This window comes from Cloeon dipterum, chromosome 4 (genome assembly GCF_949628265.1).
Source record: "Cloeon dipterum chromosome 4, ieCloDipt1.1, whole genome shotgun sequence".
In the NCBI taxonomy this organism is placed as follows: Eukaryota; Metazoa; Arthropoda; class Insecta; order Ephemeroptera; family Baetidae; genus Cloeon; species Cloeon dipterum.
The window spans coordinates 30,282,323-30,299,332 of NC_088789.1; the positions used below are offsets into that span (position 1 = coordinate 30,282,323).

At 38.2% G+C, this 17,010-nt stretch overlaps 1 long non-coding RNA gene across 1 annotated transcript; it reads right to left on the reverse strand.

Moving 5' to 3' along the window:
• Nucleotides 1-11,951: 11,951 nt before the first annotated feature.
• Nucleotides 11,952-14,827, reverse strand: LOC135942887 (uncharacterized). The gene is made up of 3 exons (XR_010575137.1): nt 14,278-14,827; nt 13,780-13,921; nt 11,952-13,244 (listed from the first exon to the last, which is right to left on the reverse strand). It is a non-coding gene; the product is annotated as an uncharacterized LOC135942887 (long non-coding RNA).
• Nucleotides 14,828-17,010: the final 2,183 nt, after the last annotated feature.

Sequence of the window (17,010 nt, forward strand, 5' to 3'; positions counted from 1 at the left end):
ACAGAATCATTAAAAATTGTTGTTCTTTCAATATTTGAAGAATATATAAAAAGGAAATTGAATTTAACACAACAGAGAACTGCTTTTTAAACTAAAAATATTTTTTTATTTGTATAATTTCAAATTATCTGGAATGGCAACCCAAGAGCACAATAATGGGTTTTCTTGGGCACATGCGGAAGACACGCGCTCGTTCGTCTGTTTTGATGAGCGCGGAGCGACGACGACATGGCAATTGGTGAAGTTTGTTTCTGCAGCAGCATTAATTAATATGCGCCTTTTCTACTTGCGCTTCGTCGGTGGAAAACGCGAGAGAAATATTGCTCCGAGACACTTTGCTCGGGCCTTATCCGCGCCGCTTCCTCTTTCGCACGCACTCCTGCCGACGAACTACGTTTTTGTCGAAAATTTCGATTACCTTTAGTGTTATGAAAACCATTACAATAAAGTGCTCTTTATATTGTCTAGTAGTCAGAAAACGGCTGAATCTCTCATAATAAAGCTTTTTAAAGTCAATGTATTGAATTTGTGTTTCCCGCACTAATTGGAAGCGAACTCGAGGTTATGTCGCCTCGCCTAAGGGTGGCGCTTCTATAGCTAAGCCACCTGCAACCTTCCATCTTTTCACTCAGGTTCAGGTAGTCTGTTAGAAATGTCGTTTCAAAGAGCGTTGTGCTTGATTTGCGAGCGTCCCACGGCGGACGGCGCTCTCCTCGCTGTCCATGTGGACAAAGAGAAGCTGCAGAATTGGTTTCTCAACGTCTGCGAGTACGAAATGGACGAAGATATCTACGACGGCGATTTAATTTGCTACTTTTGCATCTGGGATGCCGAGTGAGTATTTTAAAAGGAATTTAAGGAATTTTCCTTTTTATTTGTGGAATATTTCCTGAAGGTTTCTTTGGAAATTCGACCAATTGGTGGACGAGGATTTGGTTTGGTGGCCTAGGAATTTGGAGTATCTGGACGATGCGGCGAAGCAGCTGCGGAATTACTATTTTGGTGAATAAAATTTACTCTAGAATTTTTTAATTATATTAATTCGTATTATGCATCTTCAGAGGGCGAAGTAGAGCAGTGTTGGGTGCAGTTGGAGAAAATTGAGCTGCCGCAAAGTGACGGCAAGGGCACACAAAACGTTGAAGCTAAAACACAGCTGAGGCGATGGAAATGCATCTACTGCAGAAAAAGTTTTAAATATTCCCGCCATTTGTCAGGACATGTGAAGAAAAAGCACAAGGGAGCCTTCAGATGTGAAAATCGCAACTGTGCTACTTATTTCCACACTCTGGAAGAAAAAGAAGAGCACAACAAGAACGTCCACATAAATTCAAAGGAACGAGAGAAATTCAATTGCAGCTTTTGCGGGAAGGAATTTGAGGGACCACAAAACTACAAAAGTCATGTTCGCCAAGTTCACAAAGCTTTTCCTGTAAAATGTTCTCGTATTGGTTGCTTGTCATATTTCAAAACAAAAATCGAAATGAAAAACCACTTTGATTCTGCTCACGGGAAAGAATACATGGAAAGAATATTCGAATGCAATGATTGTGATTATAAAGCAATTCAAAAATCTCATTTGAAACTGCACATAACTAGAAAACACTTGCTCAAATCCAAGAAATGTAAAACGTGTAAAAAACCTTTCCCCGGTCTATCTGAATTGAGAAATCATGTAAAATACTATCACAATTTCGAGGATTGTGTTTTTTGCAAAAAGGCTATGACTGTTCATTACAAGAAATATATTCACTTGAAAATTACAAAGTGCAATCGCTGCAAGAGCAAATTCCGATGCTTAGGTTTGTATAAGTCTCACTTGAAATCTTGCAAAAATCAAAAATATCAGTGAACCTAAAGTTTGAAAGTTGTTGACGAACTCTTCCCGGAAACCACTTATTCATAGGATGTCAGTCACAATGTGAATATATAATATGTGCTTTTTTCTTTCTTTTTTTATTACATGGAAAATACACTATAATTTAAACACGAAAACTGTTTCTAAAATTTAGAGTTTAAATAAATACAAAACAAAAATTCCAAATATTTTTCTGCATTTTCATTTTTGTCAATTTTTGTGTGAAACATTGAGTGAAAAGTGGAAGCGGACGTTGTTGAGTGGTGCGTTGCTTACAAAATTAATAGGTGGCGTGCGACGCGCGTCAAAAGCATTGCTGCATGGCATAAATTCATGCGTGTATGGCAACCCTAAAGTGCAATGGTACCGGAGGCATAAGCGGAAGACTCACGCACCCGTTCGTCTGCTTTAATGAGCAACACGGCGTTTTATTGCAGCAGCAAGATGCGGCTTTCGTTCTCGCGCTTAATCGGCGAGAAACGCGAGCAATATTGCTCAGACGGTTGCCTCGCACCTCTCCTCGCGCCGCTCTGCAAGGAAATTTCCTCTTTTGCTCGCAGTCAACCGACGCGAATGCCAGAGCACAGAGCAGCTAATTACGACCATTGCGCTTCCACTTTATTATTGTAATTCCGAGATACAGGATACGGATAATTTTTTTGCCTCCGATATCCGAATTTTACAAGCGTGAATTGAAAATAGATGCGTAAAAGCCGCTTTTTTAAAAATTAAAAAAACTATTAATTTTTAATTTAGAAAACGACTCAATCAAAAATACGATATGAATTTATATCTTTCCCGCACTAAGCGAATTTAAAGGGTGTGTGTTGCCTCTCCTAAGGGTGGCGCTTCAACAGCTATGCTACTTGCAACCTTCCATCTTTTCACTCAGGTTTAGTTGGTATGTCAGAAATGTCGTTTCAAAGAGCGTTGTGCTTGATTTGCGAGAGACCGACTACGGACGGTGCTGTCCTCGCTGTCCACGTGGACAAGGACAAACTGCAGCAGTGGTTTCTCAACGTCTGCGGACACGAGTTGGTCGAGGAAATCGAGGATCACGACCTGATTTGCTTTTTTTGTCTCTGGCACGCCGAGTGAGTTCTTAAAAGGAATTCAAGGAATTTTCTTTTTTAAATGAGAAATTTTATCTAAGGTTTCAATGCAAATTCGACGAGATGGCGGACGAATCTTTGGTTTGGTGGCCTAGGAATTTGGAGTATCTGGACGATGCGGCGAAGCAGCTGCGGAATTACTATTTTGGTGAATAAAATTTACTCTAGAATTTTTTAATTATATTAATTCGTATTATGCATCTTCAGAGGGCGAAGTAGAGCAGTGTTGGGTGCAGTTGGAGAAAATTGAGTTGCCGCAAAGTGACGGCAAGGGCACACAAAACGTTGAAGCTAAAACACAGCTGAGGCGATGGAAATGCATCTACTGCAGAAAAAGTTTTAAATATTCCCGCCATTTGTCAGGACATGTGAAGAAAATGCACAAGGGAGCCTTCAGATGTGAAAATCGCAACTGTGCTACTTATTTCCACACTCTGGAAGAAAAAGAAGAGCACAACAAGAATGTCCACATAAATTCAAAGGAACGAGAGAAATTCAATTGCAGCTTTTGCGGGAAGGAATTTGAGGGACCACAAAACTACAAAAGTCATGTTCGCCAAGTTCACAAAGCTTTTCCTGTAAAATGCTCTCGTAAGGGTTGCTTGTCATATTTCAAAACAAAAATCGAAATGAAAAACCACTTTGATTCTGCTCACGGGAAAGATGACATGGCAAGAATGTTCAAATGCAATGATTGCGATTACAAAGCAATGGAAAAATCTCATTTGAAACGGCACATAGCTAGTATGCACTTGCTCAAACCCACGAAATGTAAAACGTGCGAAAATCGTTTCTCTGGTCAATCTGAATTGAGAACTCATGTGAAACGCTATCATAATTTCGAGGTTTGTGCTTTTTGCAAAACGGTTTTGACTGTTCATAACAAGAAATATTATCACTTGAAAATAACAAAGTGCAGTCGCTGCAAGAGCAAATTCCGATGTTTAGGTTTGTATAGATCTCACTTGAAATCTTGCAAAAATCAGAAAAATTGATGAACAGAAATTAAAAGATGAAGGCCGTGGCTTCCAGAAAACACCCACATTCATAGAATTTCAAAATGCTTATTACTTTATAAATTTCTTTATTTTTTGTCGTTGAAATACAAATACAATTTTACAGCGAAACTGTTTCTAAAATTCAGAATAAAATAAATAAAAGATGGAAATTCCAATATTTTGCTGCATTTTAATTTTGTCACTTTATGTAAATAGTAAATGAGTAGGGGACGTTTTTGGGTGGTGCGTATCCTCGAAAATATAAAGAAAGCGGCGATCGACGCGCGTCAAAATCATAGTGCTGGCATACACGTCTGCGAGAACGGCCGTTGAGCATCGAATAATTGGCCGGCAAATAAACAAACGCGGCCAGCAATCAAAGTCGTGATTGGCGGCTATTTATTTCCCACGGGACGGTTGCGACTAAATTATAAATATCCAGCTGATTGTAGGCAAATTTGTATTTTATGAAAGGAAAAGATCTATTGCCCAATCCACCGCGATTCAGAGCTTGCCTTTTTTTACCAATGTCACGCTAGGCTTAAATCAGACACAACATACGACCAAATCATGTCTCCAAGAAGGAAACAATAATGATCACCGCTTTTTATTATCGGTTTCTTTCACAGAAATTTAAACAGAATCGATGAAAATTTTTGCTCTTTCCCCAGTTTGATGCAAATATATATTTAAGGAATTTCCATTTTACACAATTCAGAGCTATCTTAAATAATTACGAATTATTTTCCATTTACATCATTTAAAGCCGAAAATTCATGCGTGTATGGCAACCCTAAAGCGCAATGGTACCGGAGGCACAAGTGGAAGACTCACGCGCCCGTTTTTCTTCTTTAATGAGCGACACGGCGTTTTATTGCAGCAGCAAGATGCGGCATTTGTTCTCGCGCTATGTCGGCGAGAAACGCGAGCAATATTGCTCAGAAATTTACAAACGTGTGTTGCAAATAGATGCGTAAAAGCCATTTATAAAATTAAAAAAAAAAACATAAAATTTTTATTGAGCGAACGACTGAATCTAATAGAAATAATGTTAAAAATCCGTTATGGATTTAAAACTTTCCCACTTTAAACGAAATCAAGGGTGTGTTTCCTCTCCTAAGGGTGGCGCTTCCTTAAAACCTTAAAATCTCCGCCGTGTCGCGATTTATCCAATGGTGTGCGAATTTGAAATCCAACGTCCATGAATCAAAGGTTGAAGCCGCGATGAAGGTCGGCTTGAAACTCTGCTCGCCAAACACGCTGGAATAAACTTATTAATTAGGTACGCATCCCTATCTTTTTTACGCTTCTGTTTTGCCGCTGCACTGTTTCCTAATTGGCCTCCATTATTAAGACGCCATTTTGAATTCCTTCCGGCGTGAATCAAATCAAAGCGCATCCCCGATGAACAGAATCATTAAAAATTTTTGTTCTTTCCATATTTGAAGAGAATATATTAAAAGGAAATTTTACATATCACAGAGCTGCTTTTTACACTACAATTTTTTTTAATTGTATCATTATATTAAGCTATCTGGAATGGCAACCCAAGAGCAAAATAATGGGTATTCTTGAGGCACATGCGGAAGACACGCGCCCGTTCGCCTGCTTTGATGAGCGCGGAGCGACGACGACATGGCGATTGGTGAAGTTTGTTTCTGCAGCAGCAATAATTAATATGCGCCTTTTGTACATGCGCTTGGTCGGTGGAAATCGAGAGAGAAATTTTGCTCCGAGAACTTTGCTCGGGCCTTACACGCGCCGCTTCCTCTTTCGCACGCACTTCTGCCGACGAACTACATTTTTGACGAAAATTTAGATTACCTTTAGTGTAACGTTATGAGAACCATTGCAATAAAATAAAGTGCACTATATATTTTCTATTGGTCAGAAAACGGCTGAATCTCTTATGATTAATTGTTTTTTAAAGTCGGTATTGAATTTATATGTTTCCCGCCCTTATTGGAAGCGAACTCAAGGTTCTGTTGCTTCTCCTAAGGGTGGCGCTTCAACAGCTACGCCACCTGCAACCTTCCATCTTTTCACTCAGGTTCAGGTGTTCTGTATGAAATGTCGTTTCAAAGAGCATTGTGCTTGATCTGTGAGCGTCCTACGGCAGATGGCACTCTCCTCGTTGTCCACGTAGACAAGGAAAAATTGCAGCAGTGGTTTCTCAATGTCAGTGGACATGAATTAGCCGAGGAAATCCTGGACGACGGTTTAATTTGCTACTTTTGCACCTGGGATGCCGAGTGAGTATTTTATAAGGAATTTAAGGAATTTTCTTTTTTATTTGTGGAATATTTCCTGAAGGTTTCTTTGGAAATTCAACCAATTGGCGGCCGAGGATTTGGTTTGGTGGCCCAGGAATTTAGATTATCTGGACGATGCGGCGAAGCAGCTGCGGAAGCACTATTTTGGTGAATAAAATTTGCTCTAGAATTTTTTAATTTTATTAATTCATATATGCATCTTCAGAGGGCGAAGTAGAGCAGTGTTGGGTGCAGTTGGAGGATATTGAGCTGCCGCAAAGTGACGGTGAAGAAAGACGAATTGTCGAAGCTGAAACACGGACGAGGCTATGGAAATGCATCTACTGCGGCAAAAGATTTAAATATTCTTATCATTTGTCTGGACATGTGATAAAAATGCACAAGGAAGCCATCAGATGTGGAAATCGCAGTTGTGCTACTTATTTCCACAATCTTGAAGAAAAAGAAGAGCACACCAAAAATGTCCACGAGAAGCTAAAGGAACGAGAAAAAATCAAGTGCAGTTTCTGTGGAAAGGAATTTGAGGGACCAAAAAACTACAACAGTCATGTTCGCCATGTTCACAAAGATTTTCCTGTAAAATGCTCTCGTATCGGTTGCCTGTCATTTTTCAAAACTAAAATCGAAATGAAAACTCACTTTGACTCTGCTCACGGGGAAGATGACGAGGCAAGAATGTTCAAATGCAATGATTGCGATTACAAAGCAATGCAAAAGTGTGATTTGGCACGGCACATAGCTAGAAAGCACTTGCTCAAATCCAAGAAATGTAAAATGTGCGAAAATCTCTTCTCCTGTCGAACTGAATTGAGAAAACATGTGAAAAACTATCACAGTTTCGAGGTATGTGCTCTCTGCAAAATGGCTATGACTGTTTATAACAAGAAATATCGTCATTTGAAAATTACAAAGTGCAATCGCTGCAAGAGTAAATTCCAATGTTTAGGTTTGTATAAATCTCACTTGAAATCATGCAAAAATTAAAGAAAATGATGAAAAAATTTAGAGTTGAAGACGATGTCTTCCTGGACACGCTCGTCACTTTCATATAAATTTGGTCAAAATGTGATTATGTAATATTGCTTTTTTCTTTTACTTTCTTTGTTCGTTGAAAATGCATCACATCTTTAACTTTGAAAATATTTCAACAATTCAGAAATTAAATAAATGTAAGACACAAAAATTCCGACATTCCTGCATTTTCATTTTCATCAATTTATGTTAATAAATTAATAAACCGATGTTTTTGAGAGTGAATTGTACGGTGGCACCATCTATAATCGGCCTCAAAAAGTAAAAGGCTTTACAAAAATTGAGTTTTGTTTTAATTTTAAAAGAGCGCTGCTCCATCAATTTGAATTCAAAAGTTTATTATTCATCGCGCAGCCCACCGTAATGAGTCCTTCAAAATGCCTACTTCGCATTTTGCAGGCGTAATAAAAGCGATTTATTTCTTAAACTTGCGAGCTGTGCGCCGGCGCAAAAATCTTAATTTTTCCCCGCAATTAAGAAAGGGCAGCGGTTCGCGGTCCTCAATATTTGGCTACGCTGTTATATAGTTGCCTTGCTTTTCGCTCAAATTCAAATACTTCGCCCGGCCGTTATTGGAGAAATAAAAAAGAAAATAGCCATTTTTTTAAATTAAAATATTGGTAAATATTCAGACAATTGCGCGTTAAATTTTCATAGCGAATAAGTATTTTAACATCTTCTGCTTCGTTTAATTTCCTGTCCGAGTCATAAGGAAAAAAGTGGAATGCCAGAAGACGCGCGTGGCTGCTTTTCGGGCCGCGAAGAGCGGATCATTAGAGCAACGGAACGAATAGATGCGGCTTGCGAACAATGCCTTTGTCCTGTCGAGGTTGGAGGTTTGAAAAGTGGGCCGACAGCCGACCAGCTGATCCTGCGGTCACGCCATTAATATTACCGCCGAGTGTCCAGACATTTCTTATGATTCCTTGCGAAATTTGTTTGATGCAGCACCAAAGGCCTGCGGCATCTCGCTTCGAGGAAATAGCTTCTTCGCACGAATACTATTTTAGCAAAATTAAAGGTGCAACTTGCTGGTGAAATTCGATTTGGAGCCTCAGAAGTTTGCGTAACTGCAACCAATTTAATGTTTTTAAATACATTATTTAACAACAATCTTTCGAATTTAATGAAAATTAAATCAAATAAAAAAAATAAGAATGAAGAAATAAACAGGATTTTCTGCGATTTATTAAAAAAATCTGTTGATAAAAAACCTGTTTTCAAAATTTACCGCTGTTGTTATTTGATTTTCTCGCTAAGAGCGGCGCTTCGATCAACTGGCGACCTGCAATCTTCCATTCAGGTTCAGGTGGGCTGGTTGAAATGTCGTTGCAAAAGACGCTGTGCAAGATTTGTGAGTGTCCGACGACGGACGGCGCTGTCCTCGCTGTCCACGTGGACATGGAGAAACTGCAGAATTGGTTTCTCAATGTCTGCGAATACGAGTTGGCCGAGGAAATCAAGGATGAGGACGAAATTTGCTACTTTTGTCTGTGGCAAGTCGAGTGAGTTTTATTTAAAAGAATTCAAGGAATCTTCTTTTTTAAATGAGAAATTTTATCTAAGGTTTCAATGCAAATTCGACGAGATGGCGGACGAGTCTTTGGTTTGGTGGCCCAGGAATTTAGATTATCTGGACGAAGCGGCGAAGCAGCTGCGGAATTACTATTTTGGTGAGTAAAATTTACTGTATAATTTTTTAATTATATTAATTCGTATATGCATCTTCAGAAGGAGAAGTAGAGCAGTGTTGGGTACAGTTGGAGAAAATTGAACTGCCGCAAAGTGACGGCAAGGGAACAACAAACGTTGAAGATGAAAAACGGCCGAGGTGGTGGAAATGCATCTATTGCGGGACAAGATTTAAATATTCTTATCATTTGTCAAGACATGTGAGGAAAATGCACAAGGGATCCATCAGATGTGAAAACTTCAATTGTGCTACTTATTTCCACACTCTTGAAGAAAAAGAAGAGCACTTCAAGAATGTCCACGAGAAACAAAAGGAAAGAGAAAAATTCAAGTGCAGTTTTTGTGGGAAGGAATTTGAGGGACCATCCAACTACAACCAACATGTTCGCAAGGTTCACAAAGAGTTTCCCGTAAAATGCTCTCGTAAGGGTTGCTTGTCATTTTTCAAAACGAAAATCGAAATGAAAACCCACTTTGATTCTGCTCACGGGAAAGATGACGAGGCAAAAATGTTCAAATGTAATGATTGCGATTACAGAGCAATGGAAAAATTAACTTTGAAACGGCACATAGCTAACAAGCACTTGCTCAAATCCACGAAATGTAAAACGTGCGAAAATCATTTCTTTGGTCAATCTGAATTGAGAACTCATGTGAAACGCTATCATAATTTTGAGGTTTGTGCTTTTTGCAAGATGGTTCTGACTGTTCATTACAAGAAATGTCATCATTTGAAAATTTCAAAGTGCAATCGCTGCAAGAGCAAATTCCGATGTTTAGGTTTGTATAGATCTCACTTGAAATCTTGCAAAAATCAGAAAAATTGATGAAAAAATTTTGAAAGATGAAGGCCGTGGCTTCTAGAAAACACCCACATTCATAGAATTTCGGTCAAAATGCTTATTACTTTATAAATTTCTTTACTTTTTTCGTTCAAAATACAAATACAATTTTACAGCGAAAACTGTTTCAAAAATTCAGAGTGAAAATAAATAAAAAACACAAATTCCAATATTTTGCTGCATTGCAATTTTGTCACTAATATGTAAATAGTAATTGAATATAGGAGACGTTTTTGGGTGGCGCGATGCCTCGAAAATATAAAGAAGGCGGCGATCGACAAAATCATAGTGCTGGCATACACTGTAAATACGGAATCTCACTATGACATGGGACATTCATGTCAGAACTAGATCATCCATGTCATAATGAGATTGACATGAATGTTCCATGTCATTATGAGATTCCGTATTTACAGTGTACACGTCCGCGAGAACGGCCGTTGAGCATCGAATAAATGGCCCGCAAATAAACAAACGCAGTTAGCAATCAGAGCCGTGATTGGCGGTTATTTTTTTCCCAGGATGGTTGCGACTAAATTATAAATATCCAGCTGATTGTTGGCAATTTTGTATTATATCAGATGCAGAGGAAAAAGATTTATTGCCAACAACTCAACAGCATAATGCTTCCAAGAAGGAGACACTGCTGGCCACTTTTTATTACCGGTTTTATTTTATTGAACACACGACTGAATCTAATAGATATGATAATAAAAATCCGTAATAAATTTAAAGCTTTCCCACGTTAACCGAAATCATGGGTGTGTTTCCTCTCCTAAGAATGAAAGTTGGAAAGGTTTAAGGTCACGTGGTGATCACAGCGCCTTTCTGTTAGAAAACTATACTAATGAGAACGCAATGTTTAAAATTTAACGTGTATATTTCAATAAATCATATCTAAAACTTAATTTAATCTTAATAAGAGAAAGCTGTTCAATAGCAAAATAAGATCTATGAAAAATATATGTTGGCGTGAAATTGGGTGGACAATAATTTAGAGTATGAAGCAATAATATGTTTTAACATCTCAAAAGCGTGAAAATATGGACTTGTTTTTGGCCAATATCCCAAGCAAGATTATTGAACCAAAAGGGTGTCACAAGGGCTGTCGACATTACACGTTTCGCTCGCAGACTAGGAACCGAGGAAAATTCACCTGAAAAAGGTCACGCGACCATAATTTCTGAAACACCAATCAACAATTATTTTTTTAATCACGGAGTTCAAAATGATTTTATCTTTATCAACATTTACTTAAAGAAATGACAGGAAATAAATTTATGCGTTAATTAATTTTTGGAAGTGCGGAGAAGAAACAAAATAATATATTTTCTGTAACGCGGTTACTGTTTCGAATTAAACCACTCAAAAGAGAATTTACCTTTATCCTTTGAGTGGCGCTTCGATCGCCCTGTTTCACCTGGACGAACCTACCGCATCTTCTATTCTCGTTCAGGTGGTCTGTCGGAGATGTCGTTGCAGAAGGAACTGTGCTTGATCTGCGAGCGTCCTACGGCGGACGGCGCTGTCCTCGCTGTCCACGTGGACAAGGACAAACTGCAGGAGTGGCTTCTCAACATCTGCGGACACGAGTTGGCCGAGGAAATCCAAGACGAGGACAAAGTTTGCTACTTTTGCATCTGGGACGCCGAGTGAGTATTTAAAAAGGAATTTAAGAAATTTTCATTTTTATTTGTGGAATATTTCCTGAAGATTTCTTTGGAAATTCGACCGAATGGTGGACGAGGCTTTGGTTTGGTGGCCCAGGAATTTAGATTATCTGGACGATGTGGCGAAGCAGCTGCGGAAGCACTATTTTGGTAAAACTCAAGCTTTGGAAGCCCGATGGTTTTTGTTCAATTTTTTATTCTTTTTAGAGGGAAAATTGGAGCAGTGTTGGGTGCAGTTGGAGATAATTGAGCTGCCGCAAAGTGACGGTGAAGACAGGCGAAACGTTGAAGCAGAAATACCGCCGACTAAGCGGTGGAAATGCATCTTCTGTGGGAAAAAAGTTAAATTTGCTCGAAATTTGACAACACATATGAAAGAAAAGCACAAGGAAGCCATCAGGTGTGGAAATCGCAATTGTGCAACTTATTTCCACTCGCTTGAAGAAAAAGAAGAGCACACCAAGAATGTCCCTACGAGAAAAATCACGTGTCTACCACGTGAAAAACTCGTGGTTTTTGCCACGAGTTCACGTGTCTTGAAACACGTGTCTACCACGAGATAGACACGTGTGAAGTCTCGTGTAAAATCACGTGTTTTGGGAACGAGTCACGTGTCGACACGGGTTTGGAACGAGTTGAAACTAGGCTCTAATTTTGCATTAAATATATTTATTTGCAGCAAATAATGACCATTATACATATGCAATTACAATTATTATTCGCATACATTTGTTCTACTGCTCGCGGCTAGCTCGTCGAAGGACTCGGTTCGCATTCGAGAGGGGGTTCGGACCTGGATCTCGCACTCTCACCCTTGCAGGGAGGGTGGTGGTTGTGATTTCGGTCTTCTAAGGGAGAGTTTGACCTCAATTTTGATTTCCCACTCGCGGAATAAACAGTTAAGGGTGAATTTTCGCGAGAGTATTAAGGGTAATTTTCAATTAGGCGGTATTTTGACTTTTACCTCGATCAAAATCCCCCATAAACGACCGAAACCACAACCACCACCATCCCTGCGAGGGTGAGAGCGCGAGAGCCAGGTCTGAACCCCCTCTCGAACACGAACCGAGCTCTTCGACGAGCTAGCCGCGAGCAGCGATGCAGTCGGCACAATATCTTTTAAGTAAAGAAATGAACAAGCAGACCTTTGCAAAAGAACAATCCTTAAAAAACTAGTTTAATACAATGTAATCTTTACTATACTTAAGTTTCTAACTCTTGATTGATAAATTTTGTTCAAAAATATATTAATTTGATGACTGAATAAATATGCAGAAAATAATATTCAAAATGAAAACATTAAAATTACAATGCAAGTACGACCTTAAATGTTTTCATAAAGTCAAAATGGTTGGCATGTTAATAAATATAAAATTTAAACAGTTTCTGCTGCTCACGGCTGGCTCGGTTCGTACTCGAGGGGTTTCCATTCTGGCTCTGTCACGCTCTCACCCTCACAGGGAGAATGGTGGTTGTGGTTTAGGTCATCTAGGGGAAGGGGAGAGTTTGACCTTACAACCATGACCACAACCACCACCCTCCCTGCGAGGGGGGGAGCGCGAGGTTGGAACCCCCTTTCGAGTGCGAACCGAGCCTTCCGACGAGCAGCAGAAGCAGTCGGCACAATATCGAAGACGATTCAGTCGAATAACAAAATTTGTCTCACGTGGCTCCGATGGCTCCGTATTCTTCTTGATCTTCTTCCTCATCAGCTGCTTTCTTCATCAGCTGCTTCTACTGCTTCCTCCTCTTCATCTTGGGCCCACTCTAAAACAGACCAAAAATTCAGTTGTCAATTATCTATTAATGAGTTAATATACTATAAAAATTAATTTGTTTGTAAGATAAATTTTAGTCTAATTTAACAAATTTTGCACTCGTATTTTAATTTAGGGGTTTTATAGTGACTTTATTTTGCGCCTTAATCTAAATAATATTACCTTTAAATAAACATTACAATTCAAACAATCAATAATAGGATTTAGATCCTTTAGAATTCCAGACAAGCTAAATAAATGTAAGAATAAAAAATACGGGATTTCAACAATGTCAAGGCAATGACAGGAAGTGATCGACAAAATTACATCCCTTTGTTACTTACACAGGAAATATAATTATATAAGAAATTATCATGTAAATTGCGAATATAATATGTTGCCGCTCGCGAAAATGGAAATGCACACAATGTTATATTACTGGATTTAACATAATAGGTGTAAATATGGCAATGCTAAATATTTAAGTTCATAGACAAATAGAACACTGACATGAAAACGTTAGAAATTATACTCATATTACATACCTGCCAGAAATTTTGAAGCCTTTGATCCAAGGGATTCGCTCCAAAACAGATCCACGTTCAGCAGCCTCAATCGGCTTTCTTCCAGACGGCAAGGGCGGGGGCGGCGGGGCCAATTAAAGTTGTCATTTCACAAATTTTCAATCTGAAACGTAACATTGTGAACATTTTAATTAAGCAAAAGAGCAAAAATAGATAATAATTGTCAAAGTGCATGCTGTTTATTCTTTAAAAAGTAGAAAATTTACGTCATGAAACACGTCTTGGTGCCGTAAAAATTGCACAGAGCTCAACAAACACCTTAATTTTCTGTGTCGAATTGGTTTGTTGCCCTTTTCTTGCGACTAAGAAAATCGCGTTTGGTTGTTGAGCTACGCACAATTTTTACGGCACCGTACGACGCGATGCAATTTACATTTCGTGATTAACAAGCTCGTTTGATGTATGATACATGCAGATATAGAAATAAGAAAACTACAATGATTTTAATACATTACATACCTGCATAATATGATGGACGGTCGAGTTCACACCGAAATGCAGCAGATTGTTGACGATTATCGGGTCCAAACACACAGCCGCGAGACGCGTAAATCCAGGGTGGTTTCCGCGGGTCGTGCGTGCACTTACCGCGGTGATAATTAGCGGATTGCGTACGTAATTATGCGTAATAAGAACTGGACTTGAATGCGCGCGTATGTCACTGTCGTTAGCAATTCTCTTTTTGCCGTTGGCGTTGGCGCGTTGCTTGGCTTTGGCTGCTTACGCGTTATTTCCGATCCTGCCTGATCCTGCTTGGTGCATGCTTGTGCTTCACCAGCTCCCGCCCCCCACTTTCGCTTTTTCTCTCTTGCCGTTGCCGCTTACGCTGCAAGCAGCAACACCAGCCGCTCCTGCCCCTCCTGTCCCTCCTTGCTCTTTCCAGCTGGGATCTTTGTTGCGCGCGAGGATGAAATTGAAAAGCTGGTGAAAAACCAGCCGCGCGAAGCGCAAGCAGTAGAGTTGCTGCGGCGCCGTGCACTTGAAATTCCGCAAGCGAATTTTTTTATTTCACAGCAATGAAATATAATTAAATTTAACTAATTAAAATTAAGTTAATAAAAATTTAAATAATATATCGAAGAAATATAATAGGAGCTATATAATTAAAATAAAAAAATTAGTAAATATCAAATTATTAAATTATAATAAATTTAATTTGAATAAAATATTATGAATTATTTCTAGTAAATCATCATTTGACTTTAAATGTTTGTAAAATATTATGATTTCTTTGGAGAAATAAAAAGGAATTTAAATTAAAATTTACAAAATTTAAAAATTGATTCCTTGACAAATTTTCTATGGTTTAAGTGGGAAATTATGTGATACACAGGACTTTAATATACCATGTAGTAATAGCTAATTTAGGTGCAGTTTTTCTATTTATAAAATTATTTTGATGGCAAATTATTCAACCGAACTACTCGTGTAACGGTACTCGTGATAAACACGTGTTAATCACGTGATCTCCGACACAATAAGTTAAATCAACCACGTATTTTCAAAGAACTTTGGAAATTGTTGCCCATTCTTTAAGTGAAATGGGCAAAATTGTATAAATTCTAAGAAAATATTAAATTTAGCTACTCGTGTATTTTAACTCGAGTTGAACACGTGATCTCTGACACGTGTTCATCACGTGATCTCGGACACGTACTTAAAAACACGTGTTTTCACACGTGTTCAACTCGAGTTAAAATTTATGAGTAGCTAAATTTAATTATTTACCCTTAAAATCATTAAATTAAGGAACAAAACTGCAAATTACATAGTAAAAATGCAATTGAAGCAATTAACAAGTAATTTAATTTTTAACTCGTGTCCGGTAACACGTGTTTGTCACGTGATGATCACGTGATCCAGAAATATTAAAAACACAAAATAAATCAAAATTTCAAGTCAATATTGACTAAGGGGGCCTCAAATAACCCGGGAAAAATAACAAAAAAAATATTTGAGGGGGTCACCGAAAACTCGTGTCAACACGTGATTTTTCTCGTAGGGGTCCACGAGAAACCAAAGGAACGAGAAAAATTCAAGTGTAGTTTTTGTGGGAAGGAATTTGAGGGATCATCAAACTACAACCAACACATTCGTAATGTTCACAAAGATTTCCCTGTAAAATGCTCTCATCTTGGTTGTCTTTCATTTTTCAAAACTAAAATCGAAATGAAAACTCACTTTGATTCTGCTCACGGGGAAGATGACGAGGCAAAAATGTTCAAATGCAATGATTGCGATTACAAAGCAATGAAAAAATATCATTTGAAAAAGCACATAGCTAACAAGCACTTGCTCAAATCCAAGAAATGTAAAACGTGTGAAAAACTTTTCTCCGGTCGATCTGAATTGAGAAAACATGTGAAAAACTATCACAATTTCGAGGTTTGTGCTTTTTGCAAAAAGGTTATGACTGTTCATTACAAGAAATATCGTCATTTGAAAATTACAAAGTGCAATCGCTGCAAGAGCAAATTCCGATGTTTAGGTTTGCATAAATCTCACTTGAAATCTTGCAAAAATCACAAAAATCGGTGAACAAAAAATTTGAAAGTTGAATACGATGTCTTCCTGGAAACCACTCATTCATAGAATTTCAGTCAAAATATGTGAATATATATAATAAGTGCTTTTTAGTATTTCTTTATTTTTTTATTACATTGTAAATGCACTATAATTTAAACACGAAAACTGTTTCGATAATTTAGAGTTTAAATAAATACAAAACAAAAATTCCAATATTTTTCTGCATTTTCATTTTTGTCAATTATTATGTGAAACAATGAGTATAGGGCTGTGATTTTTAGACGATTGACTAATTTTTTAAGCTTTAAATCATTGCAGGTCTATCAAATGAGCACGAATCGTGCAATTTAATCCACACTTAAAACCGTTAGAACCATCTAAATATGCCGAAACCGATTAAAACCCGTCTAAATAGATAAGTTTGAAATGCAAAGGTGTCCAAAAACATAATTTCTTTAGCCGTGAAAAGTTATTCATAACAAAATTTGAGCTCTGATGGGTCAAAACCCAGTATATTTGTATTTTATTAAAGGAACAATACAAAATGCCCAATGCACCGCGGTTCAGTGCTTGCCTTTTTTTTACCAATTTCACGCTTGGCTCAAAACAGACACAACATACGCCCAAATCATGTTTCCAATAAGGAGACAATCCTCACCGCTTTTT